General features: G+C 35.2%; 1 protein-coding gene across 4 annotated transcripts in view; it reads right to left on the bottom strand.

Annotated features, from left to right (window-relative positions):
• ss (aryl hydrocarbon receptor spineless) overlaps positions 1-22,577 on the bottom strand; it is a 285,172-nt gene that overhangs the window by 180,832 nt on the left and 81,763 nt on the right. The window lies entirely within an intron of this gene.

Genomic DNA, 22,577 nt, shown 5'->3' with positions numbered 1-22,577 from the left:
GAACTTGTCTTAAACATTTTAATTATATAGTGGACGGTCGCTTGCGATAATGTAAGTTCCCTCACTATGTGGCGATAACTAAACCCTCGCTGAAATAACGCCACAATTTTATCTTTAATCACGGAATTTAATTCGGCTGATTTTCGCCCCATCTCAATCAACTGATAATAAGAACTAGTATTTATCCCAATACGAGCTTCCTAAATCCATTTGGACGCTAGCCTCCCTAGACTCTAAATATGTACATAATAAATAAAGCTTACATTCATAACCATCAGCTGATGAATACTTATTTAGCATACAATAAATTATTTGTCTGCTTTTTACTCAATTCTTTATGTTTATAAAAGAAAATGAGAGCATTAAATTCATTGTTACTATCTTCGATTTCAGTGCTGAACAAGTAGTCACCCTAGAAACAAAAGTTCAGTAGATAAAGTAAAAAACTTAGTGTATGAATACTTTTTTTGACCACTGTATGTACCGTTAAAATTTTTCAAGAAAATCTTTAAAAAGTAAAACAAAATCCATTCAATACCGATTTTGCGATTGGGGAACCCCATTGAAACCTTCTGTATAACATGTAGTGCACGATACAGTGCGTTAGATGCACTCCAAAGGGGAACTCACCCTAAAAATGCCCTAAAATATTCAAACAAATAAAAGTTTCAGATAACCATGAGGTGAAGTTTTTTGGAACTACTTTTTCGGACTACGAAACGGTATGATCAAAATAAAATTATCAATCAATTGTCTGCATCAAAAATTTAGACTTTCTTGATGCCCACATTGAAATCGTATCGTAAGTTAAGTATTCACAAATGAGTCATCTTGAGTTCTATTATGGTATGAAAATAGTTTTTAGCGAATGGTCTTCTGTAGTGGAAATGAAAAACAGCGGATGTTCAAAACTGATATTCCACGCGAAGATTTTGATCCAAATACATTAACCAGAAATGCTATTTACTGGTTTTCTTGAGATTTCGTCTACGATTATTTTTTTAATTAAAAATAAACATTTGGGAAGTTATATCTCTTTTACCGAAAACATTTTCCAAGCTACATATTTTTTTAAAGGTTGTTAGGAGTCAACAAGTTTTTCTATTACGCGATATTATGTTTGGCACTTTTACCTTTAAATTCCAGGATAATTACTGACTAGACTGTAGGAAAGGAGTCATCGTTGGGTACAGATTTAGTTATGGTGTAGCAGGACAGTTCATTGCCATCCCTTTAATACGCTGACTTTGCATTCTTGTTAACTATTTTTCAAAATTTATCCAACAAATTTTTAAAAAGAACTTTCAAATATTTAGATACATTCCACTTGATGTAATTAATAAATCCATATTTACTTAGTACAAGGTATAGAAGTAAATGCGATAAAAGAATATATTGATCGACTTAAGTTAATTTGTTATTGATGTTATATTTACGAGTAATATGAGTACATCTGTGAGTGAACTATTTTCGTCTTATTATTCATACTGGAAAAGCATTGCAATGGGTTTTCCCTATTTCCTTCATCTTTGTCGAATACACGTGCAGTGAAAAACCACCATGAATGTTTATGTAGCTTCTTTCACAATAATTAGAATGGTGATTTAAAGAAGCTATTGTGGAATTAAGCCGAATGCAGTTACGATTTTTGTTCGTTTTTGTTTCGATATATGATAATTATTGCGGCATACAACATTAATTAATCAATTAATTAAGTACATAATTAATAATCAACGAGTGGAGAAACTACCCATTTTTAAAATTCGTGAAATCAATTTCATTTATCTACCCATTTTATCTCAAATTAGATTTTCAGCATAGAAACAACGGTACACTTTAAACTGAAATGTAATCTTGCAGAGTGGCCTATCCAAACCGCTCTCACTTTAAAACTACTTTTTCGAGAAAAATGTTGAAAGAAAAAGTTATGAATCTTCAATGAGTGTAATGTAAATAAGAACTTTATATAGGACTGGGAGCCATTTTGAAGAAACTGAACAGTCTATTGAATGAAGTGATAATTTTGGTTGAAGAATGAAGATGACATAAAACTGTCATAAGGGAGGGATCTTGGAGACGTTGTGTGGGGTGAATGAAACCTATAAAAGTAGCATCATTTCTCAAAGTATTATTTCCATGATTCATTAAAAGAAAAACAATTTATTGCTTGAAGTTTTCGTGAAAATCAGGTTTTTATATTTTTGAAGTCTGTGAAGTTTCGAATTCTTATCCAGTTTCAGAAAATGCTTCTTAGGTTAGCGTAGAAGGAATGGAATTCCCTCATAAAGCTTTCATGATATCATCGTACCTTTATAATTATAAACCTTTATAATTTTAGCTTCATAAGTTTAGCTTCGCAGCTTAGTGTTTTCTAATGAATTGTGAATTGTAAATTTGAATTGTATTTCGACAGTTAACAATGCAGAAATCTAAAAATAATTTATAGTGATCGAACTAAAGTCACAAAAATTAAAGACCACCCTTATGCTTTTAATAACAACCGACTAATTGGGGCTTCAGTCCGACTCCATGAGTATCTTATCTCTAGCTTTCACTTGGCTGGCGGTCCTCCCAGCTGAATTTACTAATAATAAACATTGAATTAGCTAATCCATTCCGCACACCGCTTCATCCGTAAGTTTGCATATAAAAATGTAATTTGAGTAAAGCAGGATGTAAAGTAGAACGGCCTGCTCAGGGACGCCACAGCTAACTCTATATTAAAACAGAGGGGAGTCGGAGGAAAGGTTACAATTTATCTTATTAATACAGGCGGCTGTTACATTAATTACATTAAAATAAAAACAAAATAAAGTTAATGTCACGAGAGTCAGCTCCTCAAGGGAGTAGACGTAAATAAAAAATTCATTTGAATTAAGCTAATTGAATTCAGAGGTAATCGTTATTACTAACATAAACCAGAAATATTACATACTCCATACATGTTATGTATGCACACAGATAGATGAACGTATGTTTAAACAAAACGGATATTGATGAACATTCAAACTGAAACAACAAACAACTTAATTCTAGTTTATTTTAATTTGGAGATAATGAAAGAAGATAAAATAATAAACGTTATAGAAAATAAAAGCAATAAAATAGTTTAGAGGTCGATCGTTTCCAATATTATTCATTAGATCACCTAAACATAACTAAAATATTATTGATGGCGACACGGTTGCCGAGGGTTAGAGGCGAGGACTGCAAATGTAAGTATTGTGGCACCACTGGGTTCGAATCCTGGTCTAGGCGTTAGGTTTTATGTAATGTTTAATGTAAGAAATTTATGGTAAAGTTTGTTCGCTATCCGCTTTTTTTCCGCGATATCTAATTTGACAGTTGGATGTAAAGCCAGTCAGAAAAAATAGGCTTTGTGCTTATTTTTTAAGGATGGAGAAGCTGAGGGACGCTACAGTTGCTTCATCAAAACATACAAAGAAGACCGTACATTATGCTGAACTAGACTTTTAGAGATAAGTCTTTATATCCACATTTCCCCTTCTAGAAGTGTCCTTAATCGATTTTTTCTTTTGAAAATGTTTCAAATAAATGTAAATTACTTTACGTACAGTGGGTGTACAAAGTCAAGAAAAGTTACAATTGCTTTCAAGAAAATCTTGTAAAAATGAAAAATACATTCTAAAAGTTTTTGATCGCTGTTGCAGCCGGTTTCCGCATTATGTTTGTGATATTGTATTTACAAACACTAGTCGCACACACGTCTACCATTTTCTAAAAACTATTTTTCAGGGAATCAGGGGGGCACAGAACAGATACTTCCGGTGTAAACGCCAACTCCAAAATCTGATCGCAATACTTTCCACTTACCATAGTAAGAGAAAGTAAATTATACATTCCTTTCATTTGATTTAATTTTGGGGCGCATCATCGTTTAGGTAAATGGGGGTTTACATACCAGAAGAGGAGCCTGGCAGATGATAGCCTTTGTAGGTTCTGTCTGTGAAGAATTGTTTGCCTTATATGTATCTAACTTCATAATGAAAACCACTGGACAGAGACAGGCGAAGGAGTTCATCAGAGGCTATTCGCCGAGGCTGACTGCAGAATTAATCCGTCAAGGCCGTGGGGCTATAAGGATAATTGTAGGCTTATTAACTGGCCACTGCAGACTCAGAAAACACATGCATCGCATGGACCTGGCAGATGACAGCCTTTGTAGGTTCTGCCAGGAAGAAGAGGAAACGGCACTGCACGTGTTGTGTCCAATGTGAGGAGCTTGCCTGGCTAAGGATGTTACTTCTCGGGGAGAAATAACCAAGGACTGTGAGCTTTACCCAGGAGACGCTCTCCAGAATTAAGAGTCTGATTAAACGGACGGGTCTGGAGGGCTCTAGAGTGGGGGAGCCACAATAGATGAGTCGCAATGGCGTAGGCCTTAAGGGCCGCCCTATTAGAATCTCTTACCAGAAGAGGAATCCATAATAAAATTTAGATAAAGATTGGCCATCTGGAAGAACTATCTTGTTCAATAGATCATTCAGTTGGTGAGATTTTCTCAGATACAAGTTTTAAAGTTTTTCTTGGAGAACGTACTTGTATAGTAGATCTATAACTGTATATGGTAGGTCTATAACTGTATATGGTAGGTCTATAACTGTATATGGTAGGTCTATAACTGTCTATATTATTATTATTTATTTTCTGTTACAACCTCAAAGGTATACAAAGAGTGAGTTGACCTGAACTCCATACAGATAATTCAAAATAAAGAGATTGCTTGATCACTTAAAACAAATAAAAATAAAAAAAACAGTAAAAACGAAGAAAAAATTACAAACATATATATAAATGAAATAACTGTACAAAATGACAATAAATTAAAGCTCGGCTCTTTCAAAATAATAAGATTTAAAAAAATTAACTTAAAATATTTCTTACTTTAAATATATTTACACAAAAAATGAAGATTTCATTTAGTTTACTGATATGGCTTGTCTCCGTGAACTTCAGTAAATTAGTTAATATCTCATCACTATTACCTGGGGGTAAGTTGTGTTTATTGAAGAATTTTGTTCTGTAGGAAGAAAAGGCAGGACAGTTAATAATACAGTGAGCGATACTATCAGGTTCATTTACAGGGCAAAGCTTGCACATTCGGTCAACATTAAATTCATACTTCCTCTTATCTATAAAAATGGTACATTTCTTTTTATAAGACAACCTTAATTGGGCTATAAGTCTTAGTTTAGAGATATGAACATTGCAAGACAGGTAAAATTCTTTTTCCATTGAAAGACTACTCATATGTCTATACAACAAGTTATAACGGCTATCCAAAATGAGCTCTATATCTCTTGAAAATAAATTATTTTTAAATGAATCCAGCAAGCCTTGGGAATTCTCTTTTACTACCTGAGTATTCTGTGAAAACCAAACTTCCTCCGCACCAATAGAGACCAAATACCCCTTAAGCGCAAGTATCCAGTTATAAGGCATGTCGTAAGAGTCACTTAATTCCATCCATCTCAGATAACACGCTTTTGGAATACGGTCCTCCGGCATCTCGAGTAAGACAGACCACCAATTCAGCATTCTTTTAAATATTTGGAACTCTGTTTGTATCCTACCGCATTCAACCCTAACGTATGAATCGGGCGTGTTTCTCGGGAGGTGCAACAATAATTTTAAAAACTTTAATTGGCCTCTCTCAATTACCTTAGTGTATTTAGGACCCCAAATTTCCGCCAAATACAATAAAACACTTCCCGAAATTGAATCATACAGAGTTACGTTGGAATCGAAATTGTCACTCTTACAAGATTTTAAAAGGGTCAGAACAGAGGCAGTGGCTGATGCATTCTTGGCCAGAAAATATTTAGAAGTTAAGGAGAACTTTGCTGAAGGTGAAAAGGGGACTCCAAGATATACAAAATTATTTGAGTATTCGATATAATGACCATTATACAACAGACGCTTTACTGTAGGAGGATTTCCACCCTTGGAAAACACCATAGCAAAAGTTTTATTAGTGTTCACTGTAAGCAAGTTTTCTTCGCAATATTCTTTTAAAATGTTTAAATTTTGTTGGGAAGCCATCCATGTAGGAGACAACAACACCATATCATCTGCGTAAAGAATCATCTGTAAATCTTTATTTTTATTTAATGGAAGGCCGGTGGAGTTGTGATTAATAAAATACTCAGCAATATTTGAGGTATACAAAGAAAAGAGCAGAGGGCTCAATATTTCACCCTGTAAAACCCCTTCAGATACAGGGATTTCTTGGGATGCACCATCATCAGCATAAATCACCATTGAAGCATTGTCATACAAATTTTTAATTATTTGTAAAATTTTTCGGCTTACGCCTAAACTATATAATTTATGCCACAGTTTTTGATGATTGATCGAATCGAAGGCTCTTTTAAAATCAACGAAAACCGCATGAACTTTGCTTCTTTTTTTCCTAAGATTAATTATAACTGTCTATATATAATGTCTATAATTTTAGATGTGATTATTTTCAAAAACTTGAAATGCTTGAAACTTGAATAAGGGCACGATTGGGAGAGGAGACGGTTAAACTTCAATTTAAATTGCCATTTCTGTATAAGGTACCGTCTTACCACTTACTAAATTTTATTAAGAATCAAATGTGAGACTAATAGTTCCAAATTTGAAGAATATCAGATGACCGAAAGTGCTCTTAAAGAATAGATTTTTCTAATAATTTCTGATTATTTCGTGAAATTGATCTGATCTTAAATTGTTGTAGGTTTGTTTTTACACACATAAAGTTAATTATCATTATTAAATATTAAAGTTTACGTACATGTTGACGCACATAACTGTATATGACCAACGTACATGCGATAGGAACATTAATGTAAATATCTGAACATGTAGAACAATTTCTGGTACAAAAAGCTGTATTGCATTTGACATTCTTTGAATGAAACGAATGGAGGTTCAGGACGGCTGCAAGGGGGACTTCAGTAATTACGACAACTTCCAACATGAAGACATCGTATTAAAAAAGAAAAACCGTTTCTTTTAAGACATTTAAATGCTAAAATGTTTGAAATTACCTCTGACCTGAAAAAGAAGGAGGTATTAGAAAAAAAATGGTTATATTTACTTTTGGTATTCGATTGTTTTACCAAAGATAATATTGGAAATACGTTTTTGCCAGTAAAAACATTCCTGTGGCTCTTCAGCCTCCTTAATCGCCTGACTTGAGTCCTTGTGACTTTTTTCTCTTCCCGAAGTTGAAAAATCACCTCAAGGGAACTCATTTTGGGACAGTCGAAAACATTCATACGGCTGTAACCGACCAGCTGAAGGCTATTCCAGTATCGGAGTTCGAGCACTGCTATGAGGAGTGGAAGAAACGGCTGTGTGGCTTCAGAAGGAAGTTATTTTGAAGGTGGAAATATAGAATTGTAATTCTTTTTGAATAAAAAAATTTAAAAAATCAGTCTCATTACTTAATTTACAGACCTCGTATGCATAATGAGACAAATTTACATATACTGGAATTTTGGTACATGCTTTACACCCACTTTGTACTCATTATGATCTACATCTCAGAAACTTTGCTCCAAGACCATTCCTTCAACAGCACAGTTCTGGAAAAGTGAGAGAGATAGGTAGGGTTCGCTATGAAGTACCATTTCATCATAATATGAGCTACTAGGTCTTATTGGTCATAAAGAATGCTTAAATTGGTGGCTAAAATTCTTAGTTTGAAGAAGATTCCATAACTGGAATCGCTTAAACTGGAAAGAATCTTTCACTACGAGATTTTCTTAAAGATGGCTTTAAGCTTCGAACATAGATTATATAAATGCACATCAACAAGATTAAGGAATTTCGCTAAAAATCCTGCGGGTTATGTGCTGCTCCTCATTATGTTCCTTGCGGCCTGCTGCTACATTTTCCGGATCCGAATTGTGAAACATTACAGTAAATCTCTATTCAATCAAGAGATATTGTGAAACATTAATATTTCTTAATTTCTATCTAATTAGAATGAGCAAGTATTGAAACGTTTCAAACTAATCCTTGTCGTTAAGATCGTTGGATTAACCGTGTAATTAAAACACTGTTTTAATAGTTAATAGTTGGGAAATTGCTACTTATTTCATGCATATCTCTCAGATTGCTGGTGGGATTTCTCGCAGGGTTTTGAGGTTTTAGAAGAAATCTCTACTTAATGCACACATGAATTTGAGAGGAGAAGAGGTTATTCTCATTGTGAGAATGTAAAATAAGGTTCCAGCTCTCTGGTCAGATAGCTGTGATGTAGGATTTAGAGAATTCTCCAGTAGATTACTGTCCGAATTATTCAGTATTGCTCGGATTGGATAAAATTTAGAATTAACTATGATTCACCTCCTCAAATGCTTGTTCACTTAATAACGCTCAGAAAACCAGTTTCTAAAACCAGTCAAAAAAAGTTAATCCGCCATATTAACATCACAAAATAGTTGACTTTTTTCTCAAAACTAAGAAACATTTGGTTTTTCCTTCTTTTTTCTTAAAACAATACAAATCTACCTAATTTTCTTTCTTTCCTTAAGCGAAAATAAGCTTAACCAATCAATGGGATTACGTTTGAAGGAAAATTGGAATTTTAAAAAATTATTTATAGTTTTTTACAGATTTTCTAGAAAATGGCGCTAATGATTTTGTTTATACATGGAGTTCACACTACGAATATCAAGATCAGCTATGCAAATTATTAAAAACGCTTCGCACATTCACCATTTTATTACAAACTTCACTGACATAAAAATGTAGTATTTTATTGAAAATTATTTTCAGGAAGTTCTGAGATCTGATATATTGGTAAATCAGAATTACCGTAAGAGTTGCAGTAAAAGAAAGACCAAAGATTTAGTGGTTGTTTCTCGCCAGATTCACATCTTGAATTTTCATTCCGGCATTTTTATTTTTACGGCAATTTTGATATTCATATATATAAAAAAAACAAACACCAGTCATTAATTTGTAAATTATTTTTTATCAAAGATTTTATTGCGGTAAGTCTTACGCTTTAGTAAGGCTTTGAAAGCCTATAGTGGCCAGAATTACCTGGCCGCCTGTTATCCAGTAAATAACTGGTATAAAAAAAATAACGGCTACGTTTATGGGGGAATAGTTATTAGTTATTGCAGCGACAGCTATGCTGCCCCAGTAGGGAACTTTCGATCTTGAGAACCAGTTGGCTTAAAGAAGATTAAATCCTGCGATAGATTTGATGGATGGCTAATAAAGTATCCCAAGAAGATGATAGCTTATTATAACTCAAATAAAAGAAATATGAACCATAATCATATTATCGTGTAGAAATTGAATAGATAACGAAATTTTGTGTTTGTCTGGTTAAGATTATCAGGAAGCGGAAATGTACTCACTCTGAGATTGTGCTTTGTACTATCTGATCGAGGGTTATCTCAATAAAAATCTTGCATTCTAAATTCATTAACAAATGAACTTTCTGACGCCTCATATTTTTCCCATCTAATTAAAGCCAGTAAACTTAATTGTCCGACCAGAATTATGTTCTAAAATCTTCCTCCGTAATATTTGCTATACTAAAATAAGAAAAAGGAACCTTCATCCTAGTGATTATCATATTGTACTAGGGTATGACTTGACTCAGTTGGAAGAATGATTTCTTGATTCGAGTCCAGGTGTGTTGCCCTCATACTGTCTCTTCCTAGAAAGGTGTAGTTCACTGTTGCCTATTTGAAGGCCCGGTGTATCAGAGATTAAGTTCCGCAATCAACTGAAGAATCGAGTATCAATGACAGACGCACTATGACAGTAATGTGAATGATTCCTTGTTACTGTTCAAGGCTCTAGGAACTGAAGGAAAAACAGGACCCGGACGAAGAAAATGACAGGTACAGAGAGTGCATTGATAAATCGGAGTTCATTCAGCACATATTTACAGCAGAAATGAGTATTTGCAGATTGTTACCATCATCCATCCATGGCATTGGTGTTAAAACTGAACTTTTTAGAGAATGTGCTTTGTTACAATTCGCAGTTCACCTTCCTGCTTGAATTCAATCGTCACACACTCTATCACGACATACAGATGGATTCCAAACAAGACCTTTAGTGGTATTACAGCACGTGCAGTTGAAGGTGGTTCTACTGTTCAATAATGGTATCCCCGGAAGCTGGAGAAAGTCTCGACAAACTAGGATAATCCCCTATCTCTAAATGAGAGCATTAAGACCATAGTGGAGGTGATAATAATAATATTAATGTGCCCCTGCAGGTCCGGGGACAGAATAGGCCTGCTCCTTTATCAGGAATGTCGTTAGAGGCGACTAACAGGATACGGAGGAAGTGACTAGCACTCCTTAGGGAGGTCGGCTCTCCCTACGAGCCAAGCCCGACGGCGGGGGAGACCTGCATATTTTCACAGTGAGAGTACATGCACTCTCTCACCCACACACCTTTACACCGACACATATACGAGTATGTACAAATGTGCATATGAAGCCTACAGTTGGAGATCTAACTCAATGTGCGAGCTACCGTGCTGAGGATTCCTGGCCGTCACTAACGGTGCCCTCCAGACTCCAGGCGACCTCCGGTTGTAATGTAGCCATCCTAGGGTATCCAGGCTCTTCTGTGGGTGACACTTATTTACCTTGACTTCTCGTGGGAATCAAATGACTTCTCCAACAAACAAAAAACAAATAGTGGAGTCCAACTCTTCTTTCCAACCTTTTCTAATACCCGGCCTTTACCTTCCCTTTCTAATAGCTCCCTTTCCCCACCCAGATATTCCTTCTTTCCCTCCACAGCCTCCCCCACCTACTTCCTATCTTGCTCTTGGAACTTTGAATAATGACAAAGGCAAGAACATTAATAATGCGACTTTCACAACGGAAGAGTGAGCAATTTCCCTGCAACCTTTCCTCGCCACGGAAGAAGGTTAGGGGTGGTATGCTTCATTGTTCTGTTATCACTGTTACTTATAGCGCCAAGCGCTGATAGTAGCAAAAATAAACGCAAAAAGAGCAATAAAATAAATAAATTAATTAGTAATAATGGCAAGCAATATCCGTCCTTGGATCAATTTGAACCTTTAATAAGGTATAAAGGTCGTGAAAGCCATATCACACACACTACGTAAGCAATTTTTTATTTATTTATTATAATTTGCATTCGGGGTCCAGCCCCATACAAAAAAAAAGTTTGGCGTAACAGTATAAGTAAAAATACCATGTATAACAGAATCTACGTAAGCAATTAAGATGAAACATTAAAAAGATCTCTATTGATAAATATTATTCTTAAGACTGATTTCATTAACAAAGGTGAATGATATTAAACGAGCAGTTTCCTTCAGTAACTTGATTAAACCAAGTCTGAATTTCGAGTTATGATCATTATATTTAATTAAATGCTGCAACGCTATGTAATTCATTACAAAGAGATAGAAGCGCTAATTTCTGACAAAGAGTACGATTTGTATTATGTAATAAATAAAAAAAAAATTAAGATTATCATCAGTGTTTCCTTTAATAACAATAAATTAAGAAATTATTTCTAGAAACAGAAGTTATAAGAAGAAGCTACAATGAAATTAAATTGACGTAAGCAAAATATATATTATTTAAGATGGATGCACAGGACCTTGGCCTTAATCAAATCAAAAAAAAAAAAACACCTGTAATTAAACCAAAAATTATGACTGTTTTAGTGATAGTGTTGGAGAGACGCAGACTCTCTTACCAAAGTGAGAAAATCTCACAGCTGAAAGATCTGTTTACAGAGGAATGAAAGATAAAATTAGTGAAGGAGAAAAAGAATTGAAGTTCAGAAAGAGGGAATTAGGGAAATGACAACACTTACCCGCCTGGGCCATTTTAGCTAATTTTAGATAGGCGCATTCCCTAATTTTCGCCGTCTTTTCTTCTCAAATAGACCCTTTCTTTTAGTTGTGAGTTTTTCTCACTTTGGTAAGAGAAAGATGGCGCATCACTCATGTGTACCGAGCTGTGATATGTACGAATATTGCTCTAAAAGATGTTAAAATTGTAGTTAGAGCCAGCCATGTGAGGGAGAAAAACTTCTCATTTTTTAATTATTTCAATTTTTACATTTTTCTTAAATTATAATTTGTGTTTGTGTAAGCGATAAAGATAATTAAGAGTAGGCAATGCAAAATAATTTGAAAAAATATTCAACTAATACCATAATATAATGCCCATATTTAGTATTGTTTTACATAGTTTCAAAATTCAAACTACTTTATTAATTCAAAATAAAACAGTTCAGGACCGTTAAAAACATATAAATATGCAACAGTTATGTATATATATACTGTAGGCGAGCTGTATTTTATTACACATAAACGCAGACCCATAGCGAATAGAATCAGTGGAAACCTTAATTATTTTCCTGTTCTTTCGGCGAGAAATATATTTTCGTTTTCTTTCGTGAAATTAGAATAAAAACTTCGCTTTCATTAAAAGTTTTATTCAGGATAAATGAATCACAGGTTGGATGTTAATGAACCTAGACAAACAAATAGAATGGAGAGAATTAATTCAAGCTTAACTCTAGCCTAGTATTTTAGTTTTCCTTAATAATTTATGCTCGTTGTGAACACTCACATCACTTAGTATTCACAACTAACTTGGCGTTTTTTTATTTGATTGATTTATTTATTTTTAAATTATTATTTTTTGGTAAAGATTTGGTCTGTACCGTTCACTGATCTTGTTGCCACAATATTCGTACGAATACGTAGATTTTTACTGTATTATAAATGTTTTTATTTTGTGAGGACTTGCTAAATGATTGTAAATATTTAAATATTGTAAAGTTGTTAAAAATCTTTCACGTTATAAAAATAAAATGAATTTTTGTTTTATCTTTAGATTAATTAACGCAATTAGGTTATCAGCTTGCATTATTGTCATTGTTTAAAACATCTGCAATAAGTCTTCGCTTAGTCAATGAAAGGCTTACGAGGGTCGTTTGAAAAGTCCGTGCAAAAATAAAAACTACTTAATTTTTTGGGGTAAACCTTTTTTATTTTTCAACATAGTCTCCTTTTAGGCTTATACACTTCGTCCAACGCTGCTCTAGTTTGTTGATCCCTTCCGAATAATAGGATTTGTCCAAGTCTGAAAAATAGCCATTCGTTTCTGCAATCACCTCCTCGTTTGAATAAAATCTTTTTCCCGCCAGCCATTTCTTCATATTGGGGAACAAATAGTAGTCCGAGGGAGCCAAGTCTGGAGAATAGGGGTGATGTGAAACGAGTTGGAACCCTATTTCCATTAATTTTGCGACCACAACTGCTGAGGTGTGAGCTGGTGCGTTGTCGTGATGGAAAAGGACTTTTTTGTGAGCCAATCGTGGGCGTTTTTCTTGCAGCTCGGTTTTCAAACGGTCCAATAACGATGAATAATATGCACCTGTAATAGTTTTACCCTTTTCCAGATAGTCGATGAGGATTATTCCTTGCGAATCCCAAAAGACAGTCGCCATAATCTTTCCGGCCGAAGGAACGGTCTTCGCCTTTTTTGGCACAGATTCCCCCTTGGTAACCCATTGTTTAGATTGTTCTTTGGTCTCAGGAGTGTAGTGATGTATCCATGTTTCATCCACAGTGACGAAACGACGCTTAAAGTCCTGCGGATTCTTCTGGAACAGCTGCAAACCGTCCTTGCAACACTTCACACGATTTCGTTTTTGGTCAAGCGTGAGCAATCGCGGCACCCATCTTGCGGATAGCTTTGTCATGTCCAAATGTTGATGCAAAATATTATGTACCCATTCATTCGAGATGCCCACAGCACTAGCAATCTCACGCACCTTCACTCTTCTATCATCCATCACCATATCATGGATTTTATCAATGATTTCTGGAGTAGTAACCTCAACAGGGCGTCTAGAACGTTCAGCGTCACTTGTGCCCATATGGCCACTCCGAAAATTTTGAAACCACTTATAAACTGTTCTAATCGTAGGTGCAGAGTCACCATAATGTTTATCAAGCTTCTCTTTAGTCTCCTGAGGCGTTTTGCCTTTCATAAAGTAGTGTTTAATCAACACACGAAATTCTTTTTCGTCCATTTTTTTGAAAATCACTCGACTTCCTCGATTCAAACGAATGCCAAACACAAAGAAATAGACCGATCTGGCTGAAACTTGGTGTGTGTTCTTCCAAGAGATGCTACTAAACTAAACATAACCTCGATACGCGCCAGTAGTGCTATCTCTCTGACTTTGCACGGACTTTTCAAACGACCCTGGGGAACTTTCAAGAGGCAATAGCTACCCTGAGGAATCCTCAAACGACTCTGGGGCCCAAACTTTGGGCGAAAGATATCACTATCAGTTTTATAGGTCCTCCAAGGATAGTTGTAAGAAAAAACACTGCTCCCTTTATTTGACTGGTTCGAGCAATTCCACTGTACTCTCTGCCAGAGCTTTTGTCAGGTATGAGAAAGAATATTTTTATTCACTAGAGACTAAGTATTCTAACGGGGTCAATAATTTGATTTATTGCTTTTTAGATAAAAATCTTAAGGTTAAATTCCGAAAATCATTAAGAGAAGGTTACAGATAGCGACTATAGTAAGGGATATGTAAGGGAATGTGACCATACTATATTCAGCTTAATAGTTCTTTGGCCGCTAGAAAGGGCAGGCTTCGCCCTTTCTCTCTCCTTGCCTTCAGATAAGGAGAGTACTTCCCCATTTTTTTTTAAGAAAAGTTTAGAACCATAAGTTGGAGAATAATAATTATAATAAAGAAAACAAAATATAGTATTTATACTCAAGATTAAATGAGTTTTTATTCACAGAGAATATTGCTAAAACAAAAGACTAAATTATTTCTAACTTTATATATTACGTTTTCCCGTAATTCATCTCAATTCTTTCGGGTTCATTTTTTTTCTTATGCGTTCACATTATTTTTAAACTTTTTTTTTTTTAAATTTAACGTGAAGTGTTACGTAGAATTTCTTGGAAGTTACGAATAACCTGAAATAAAATTAGATAATTTCACTCATAAACTCAACGGGAAATCAATATTTGCACCATTGCATTTAACCAATCAGGTGCGTACGCAGTGATAATGTAGCACCATCCAGTGCTTTGAACTTAGCCGGTACTAACGTTGGGTTATAACTAGGGAACGGATTCGTATGTATTTACATATTTTTTTCTAGGCAATTTACAGACGTTTTTCAAACTAGAAGTATTCATACTGACACTTTTTAAGCCGTTTGAGTCTACTTTTATTTCACATATTTCCACATATTTGGATGTTATCGCATATTTATACATATTTGATTAAAATAAATGAATATTTCTACACATTTAATCAAAATATGTACATATTTTTTCATATTTTTCATTTTGGGCATATTTTCATAATTGGGAGGTGGTTGACATGAACTGTGAACAACAGACTGTAGGGCTGTGGTTCACAGTGGGTACAATGGTTATTGTAATTTACACAGAATGCTGCTAAACAGTGACGGGCACTTGTTAGTTCTTTAAACTTGTCTGACGTTGTCTGTTCTTTCAGCTCGTTCGTTGAAGTGTCCAATTCATTTCGTTCGGTCACTTAGTGTATTCTTTTTTGGGTGAAATGCCACGAACATCGGCCTCAAACAAACAACTGGTTGCTAAATATCTTCGCGAGTTTCCAGCAGAACTTTTTCGAAGTGATGGAGACATTTTGTACTGCACAGCTTGTGACAAGCGCGTTTCTTGCTCTCAACGTTCCCAAGTCACCCAACATATTGCCACCGGATCGCACATAGAGAATAAAAACAGAAAGAAAGAGAGGACGTCCTATCAAGCCTTCCTTACATCTCCATCATCAAGTAAGTCTACTTTGAGTACAGATCTGTGTCGGGCTTTGGTTAGAGCAGATATCCCTTTCCACAAACTTAAAAATCCTCATTTCAAAGGATTCTTAGAGACCTATATTGGGAAAAAAATGCCTGACGAGAGCACTAAATAGTAAAAATGTTCTCTGTTGTATAAATCATTATAACTTGTAAAAACAAATTATTTTGTTCCTAATAAATTATTATAAATTGTAAAAATGTTCTTTTCTTGTACAAAAATAATTATAACTTGCCCCCCCCCAAAAAAATTCCATTTTCATAAAAAAAAATGTCCATTTTACTTAAATATTCCAGAAAATATTTTAAGAAAATCACATATTTTCCACATAATTGACGAAAATAAATGCATATTTTAATTAAATATTTGGCATTTTTAAATACATAAAAATCCGTTCCTTAGTTATAACACTATCACGTCATAATTTATAATAACAGAAAATTAATTATAAATAATTTTATTAGTCATGAAAATAATTTAAATTACATAAAATAAATACATTTTATTTTGGAAAGTATCGATTTGTTGAAACATTACCAAATTAATTAGTAATTATCTTACTCCAATCATTATCAAATTATCCAATTAAATACCTTCGTGCAGTAATTTACGTTTGGTAATTGTGAGTAGATTATTGTCCTTCTTTCCATTAGACAATCGCACTCGTGTTTTTCGACTATCTTTGCCGTTGCCGTGTAAACAAGGCAGTCGTTTAATTTTCTTAAAATTACTGGGAAAGTGTCAGTGGTATTTGTGCTGATAACCAAACTTATCAACTCGAAAACACGTGTTTGGCTGAATAATTTTTTTTGTTTTTTTGTTCTTCTAATTTCCAAAACCATAGAGTGACAGATTAAAGAGTAGTCTACAGTTTTTCTATTCATATTGTAGACGAAAAAAAAGTAAATGATAAAAAGTTAACATTATTCAAAATAAAATAAAAAATTGAATGTTCTAAGTAGAGCAGTATTATGTTGCAAGTTGTTGGACAATAATTGGCACCAAGCAGAAGTAGTAAAGTAAGAAATAAGATAAAAGAGAAGAATAGCAGAGCGTTCGTTGTGTACAAGTCTATCTGATCCAACACCTCCTGAAGTTGGGTGTCAGCCATTAGGGTGCTGGAACGAGCTGAGGCTGGTAGAAATGCATTTAATTTAGCTCATCAGATACTAAGTGTGTCAGTAACGAGCTCTTCCACCAAAGTAGGTGCCAATTATTTCGTTTGTAAGTACTTAACTTCTTATATACCTGAGCTATTCGCCCACATTGTCTTCTGTAATAAATCTCACCTTCTACCTACCGGTTTCAATGAATTGTAGTTTGATGATTTCATTGCATTATTTATTAAAAAATCAATCTATTGAGTCACATAAAATAAAAATTCGTCTGAATGAGGCTGTTAACAAAAATAATTTTTCGATCGCATGTTTGGGCGTACCTAGATCTTTTTTTTAAGAGGGGTGAGGGCTGTTAGTTTGAGAAATAAATGCAATACTTTTTCATTTCAAATCATTCTTTCATTTATGATACAATCACATTCTTAATGAGATTCTTTCAAAATGAGAGTATGTTTCAAAATAATTTAAGCATTAAAAAAAAATTAAAAAATGTAGGACGCATGATCGGACCTAAATCTAAACTGCCCACACCTAACAAACTAACCATCTACAAGACTCTACTTCAACCCATCTGGACTTACGGATCAGAACTGTGGGGCTCAACTAAACCCTCCAATATCTCCTGCATCCAATCCTTCCAATCAAAAGTCCTCCGCCGTATTGTAAATGCTCCCTATTATGTCTCTAACCTCATCCTTCACAAAGACCTAAATATCCCTTTGGTCACCGAATCTATCCACTCACGATTCCTCAATTCCCACAAAAGCCTATCCTGCCATCCCAATTCAACAGCTCAAACTCTTTCCTTATCAACCCATTCTGATAATCCTTCACGACGTCTAAAACGACTCGTGATCTCCTATCCTAGACTTTTCTAGTCACTAAAATTCACGAGGATGACAGCACTGGCTGAATTCTCTCTTCCTGTGTCCGCACGGTTGCAGTGTGCGTCGGCTGTGCCGGGCAGCTTTCGCATCATGAATTGTAGTTTCCTTTTTAGGTGATGAGAATTACTTAAATATGTCTCAAACAGTCAGAGTTTGAAGAGAATTAGTGCATTAGAACGTTGAGAAACATTGCAGTAAGAGAAAGACATGTGAGTGGCCACACTAGATTCTGTTTTTCCTGCATTGTCAGTAACTGAGGTCACGTGTTACAGCAAGGCCCAATTGTAAGAGAAATATCAGAAGTAAGATCACAGAAGCTTACTGCCGGTTTCACAGCTTTCTTCTCTTGTACACTATAGTTATGATTGCTGTTTGATAGTTTGATAGCTTACTCTTCGTGTAGCTCCGGAAATTCTCGGTCTATTAAATTTTATTTTAAATTATCTATTATGGTTAAATTTGTCCTGAACACTCAAGGACTTTGATATCAAATGATTAAATAATTTAAAATTGGTAAACAGAAACGAGGCCAGGGCTAGACCAAATTTGAAATATTTGAGAAGTTCGAGTTATTTTGAAGTTTCACTGATTCTCACTTCCAAAATATAAAATGATCCATAAAGTTGTAGTTGATCCGTGTTAGTACACGTTGCAATCAGAAAAAAAGGTATAACTTACGTTCAGAAGCTAATTTTCAATATCACATACATACCTGAAACAAAAGAGGACATGAATAGTTTTAACAATTTTGACTAATACATTCAGTAAAGGGATTCTTCTAGTAAAATACATTAGATTAGTCTTTGGCAATTAAACTTTCTCTATTTTAGCTTCCTCAAGCAAGAGGAGAATAGATGGAGAAATGATTTGCGTCAGTCTCCGGGTTCAGGATGTTCCGCTGCTATGAAGCTATCTAATGTTTGACCAACCTTCAAGGCTTGTGGTACATCGAACATAAGAAATTACAGACCTATTTATAAAGTCATACATTGCCAAAATCTTTGAAAGTATAATTAAAATTAATCTCTCATTTGAGCTAAAATCTGTTTCAAAACTGAATAAGATGGCTTTCTGGCTCGCCGATCTGTTGTCAACAACTACCTCACTTATCAAATATACATAAACGATTCCAAATCAGACTGATAGGTATCCCAGGATTCTTCATGTATTTGACTATGAAAGGGTTTGTTCTACTGGTGCTGAAAGTAAAAGAGATAATTTACTTCATGCTGGAATTTCTTTCTATAATAACTCGTACGTTAAGAACGAGATTGTTAAATAGGTAAATAAGCTCCAACAGCTTTGATATACTAATTTATTCGATATGGACAACAAAATTAAACAGTTTATTTTATTTCATTTCTGGAGCTCTGAGAGAGATTTCTGAGAGATATAAATTTGTAAGGATAATATTTAACAGCTAAAAGGAAATTCCTCTAATTCCTCCGCCGAATATGTAGTCTTAAATAACTGCACTCCTATCTTTAACAGATTTAAATTATTTTTTAAAATATTTCAGTTGTCATTAATTTTATTGTTTTTAAGATGTCATTTTATGGGAGTATAATTTTGTTCATCTTACTTTTATTTTTATTATTACTTATTTTTCCCAAGTTTGGAAGTAATGGGAAATCCCTATTTCTTCTCATAAATGTTGTTACTATCAGAGGTCAAACTCTTGCTATAGAAATGTATATTTTTTCTTATAAGCAGTAATACAATAAAATAAATAATATTCTACATAAACGATTCCAGGAGTGCAACCAGAATTCTTTTCGGGAGCGGAGTTGTTTGCTAATAAATGAATTACTTTTTCATTTTAAATCATTTTCATCTTTAGGTTACCACGTTCTTAATGAGATTGCTCCTGAGAATAGGTTTACATAATACGAGGGTCGTTTGAAAAGTCCGTGCAAAGTCAGAGAGATAGCACCACTGGCGCGTATCGAGGTTATGTTTAGTTAGTAGCATCTCTTGGAAGAACACACACCAAGTTTCAGCCAGATCGGTCTATTTCTTTGTGTTTGGCATTCGTTTGAATCGAGGAAGTCGAGTGATTTTCAAAAAATTGGACGAAAAAGAATTTCGTGTGTTGATTAAACACTACTTTATGAAAGGTAAAACGCCTCAGGAGACTAAAGAGAAGCTTGATAAACATTATGGTGACTCTGCACCTTCGATTAGAACAGTTTATAAGTGGTTTCAAAATTTTCGGAGTGGCCATATGGGCACAAGTGACGCTGAACGTTCTGGACGCCCTGTTGAGGTTACTACTCCAGAAATCATTGATAAAATCCATGATATGCTGGTGGATGACAGAAGAGTGAAGGTGCGTGAGATTGCTAGTGCTGTGGGCATCTCGAATGAACGGGTACATAATATTTTGCATCAACATTTGGACATGACAAAGCTATCCGCAAGATGGGTGCCGCGATTGCTCACGCTTGACCAAAAACGAAATCGTGTGAAGTGTTGCAAGGACGGTTTGCAGCTGTTCCAGAAGAATCCGCAGGACTTTAAGCGTCGTTTCGTCACTGTGGATGAAACATGGATACATCACTACACTCCTGAGATCAAAGAACAATCTAAACAATGGGTTACCAAGGGGGAATCTGCGCCAAAAAATGCGAAGACCGTTCCTTCGGCCGGAAAGATTATGGCGACTGTCTTTTGGGATTCGCAAGGAATAATCCTCATCGACTATCTGGAAAAGGGTAAAACTATTACAGGTGCATATTATTCATCGTTATTGGACCGTTTGAAAACCGAGCTGCAAGAAAAACGCCCACGATTGGCCCACAAAAAAGTCCTTTTCCATCACGACAACGCACCAGCTCACACCTCAGCAGTTGTGGTCGCAAAATTAATGGAAATAGGGTTCCAACTCGTTTCACATCCCCCTTTTCTCCAGACTTGGCTCCCTCGGACTACTATTTGTTCCCCAATATGAAGAAATGGCTGGCGGGAAAAAGATTTTATTCAAACGAGGAGGTGATTGCAGAAACGAATGGCTATTTTTCAGACTTGGACAAATCCTATTATTCGGAAGGGATCAACAAACTAGAGCAGCGTTGGACGAAGTGTATCAGCCTAAAAGGAGACTATGTTGAAAAATAAAAAAGGTTTACCCCAAAAAATTAAGTAGTTTTTATTTTTGCACGGACTTTTCAAACGACCCTCGTAATGTAGGGAGACATGAGCTATAAAATAAACATTAACAGTTAGTAGTCATTAATAACTACTTTTTAGACTCAGTGTGATTCTTGGATGGCTCCAGGACTAAAGAAATGAATCTAGGGTGTACCTCGATAACGACGCGAAAGCTTACGAAGAATGGCTTCTCAGACAGAACCAGTTGAAATACATTTAAGATGCAGAGAATATGAGAATACAATCAACTCTAGGATCGTAATTTTCTCAGACATTCAGGAGCATCTTCTCACGGACTACTAGGCACAGGATTTTCTCTTCCTAGGAGCTTCTCACAGCTCGCTGTCTCGAGATGGTCAGTGTTGTCTGTAACCAGCCGGCAGTGCACTGAAAAAAGCTCCGGGTTTCCAATGAATTACATCTGAGATATGGAAACTCCTTAATAATAAAATCAATTTTCCAGGAAAAGCCTGCAATGAAAATGAGTGCAAATTTTGTGAAGAGAGACGCTAACAGCTGAGAGAAGGGTATAAAGAGAGAAATCAGCAACTTATTGGACAATAAATCACATCATTTACCAAATTCACGATAAACTAGACTCAATTAACTAAATGAACACTTTGATTAATCTTCTGAGATTTGGTGGTTCAAAATCATGAATGTTTGCGACGCGTGCCGGTATAATAAGCGAGCAGAATGAGTCAGACGAAAACCCTTTGACATGAAAACCGTTGTATAGAATAAGTTGGGATTATCAACGAGAGCGTTTCCTCTATTAACGAATGGAGAAGGGAATGAACATGAGTCGAATAGGAACACTTTTAATTCATTAAAGCCACATGAATCTAGTAGAGCCCTAAATATCAAGCAGGATTATTGAAGTTTCGTGCGATTGGCGAAACGAACATCCCTAGTAAGAGGCAGAGGCATTAACCTAAAATTTATTTTTAAAATGTTTTGAAAGATTGGCCATTTATTTGAAATGGAAAAATTCACCACCATAGTTCAAAAAAGTATCCAAATTTCTTGATTCATTGAGCATTCATAAGAACACTGTTGATTAATTATAATCGATATTTTCATCCGTTGGAAGGACGACCCGGGAGGTCATCATCTCCGACGTCTTCTCGGCCATCTTGGAAACCCTTGAACCACTTAAAAACTTGCGCACGTGATAAACATTCATCGCCATAAACTTCTTTTAATAAAAGATAATTTCAGTAGCGGTTTTACCCAGTTTCATGTGAAATTTCACGACAATTTGTTGCACTACAACATGTGTAGTTTCATGTTTTCGGCAAAACGAAACTAACACTACTTACACAAACGACGGTTCCGGTCAGACAGATTTCTCTACAAACACGTGAGACACTGCAATCGAAAGAGAAGGCTTTACGCTGCACAGCTGTCGGTCGTAAAGATTTGGCGCATGCATAGTTCTTCTGTAACAGCATCAGTCTCGTTATTTAATAGCCACACCTCGTAGATTGCGTTCTATGACCTAAAATCCTTTTAATCAAATTAAATAAAGAGGAGCTGTTTTTCCA

The sequence above is a fragment of the Rhodnius prolixus genome, unplaced genomic scaffold (assembly GCF_049639745.1).
Source record: "Rhodnius prolixus isolate KJV_2025 unplaced genomic scaffold, Rpr scaffold_1, whole genome shotgun sequence".
NCBI classification, from domain to species: domain Eukaryota; kingdom Metazoa; phylum Arthropoda; class Insecta; order Hemiptera; family Reduviidae; genus Rhodnius; species Rhodnius prolixus.
This window is presented reverse-complemented; position numbering and strand designations above follow the sequence as displayed.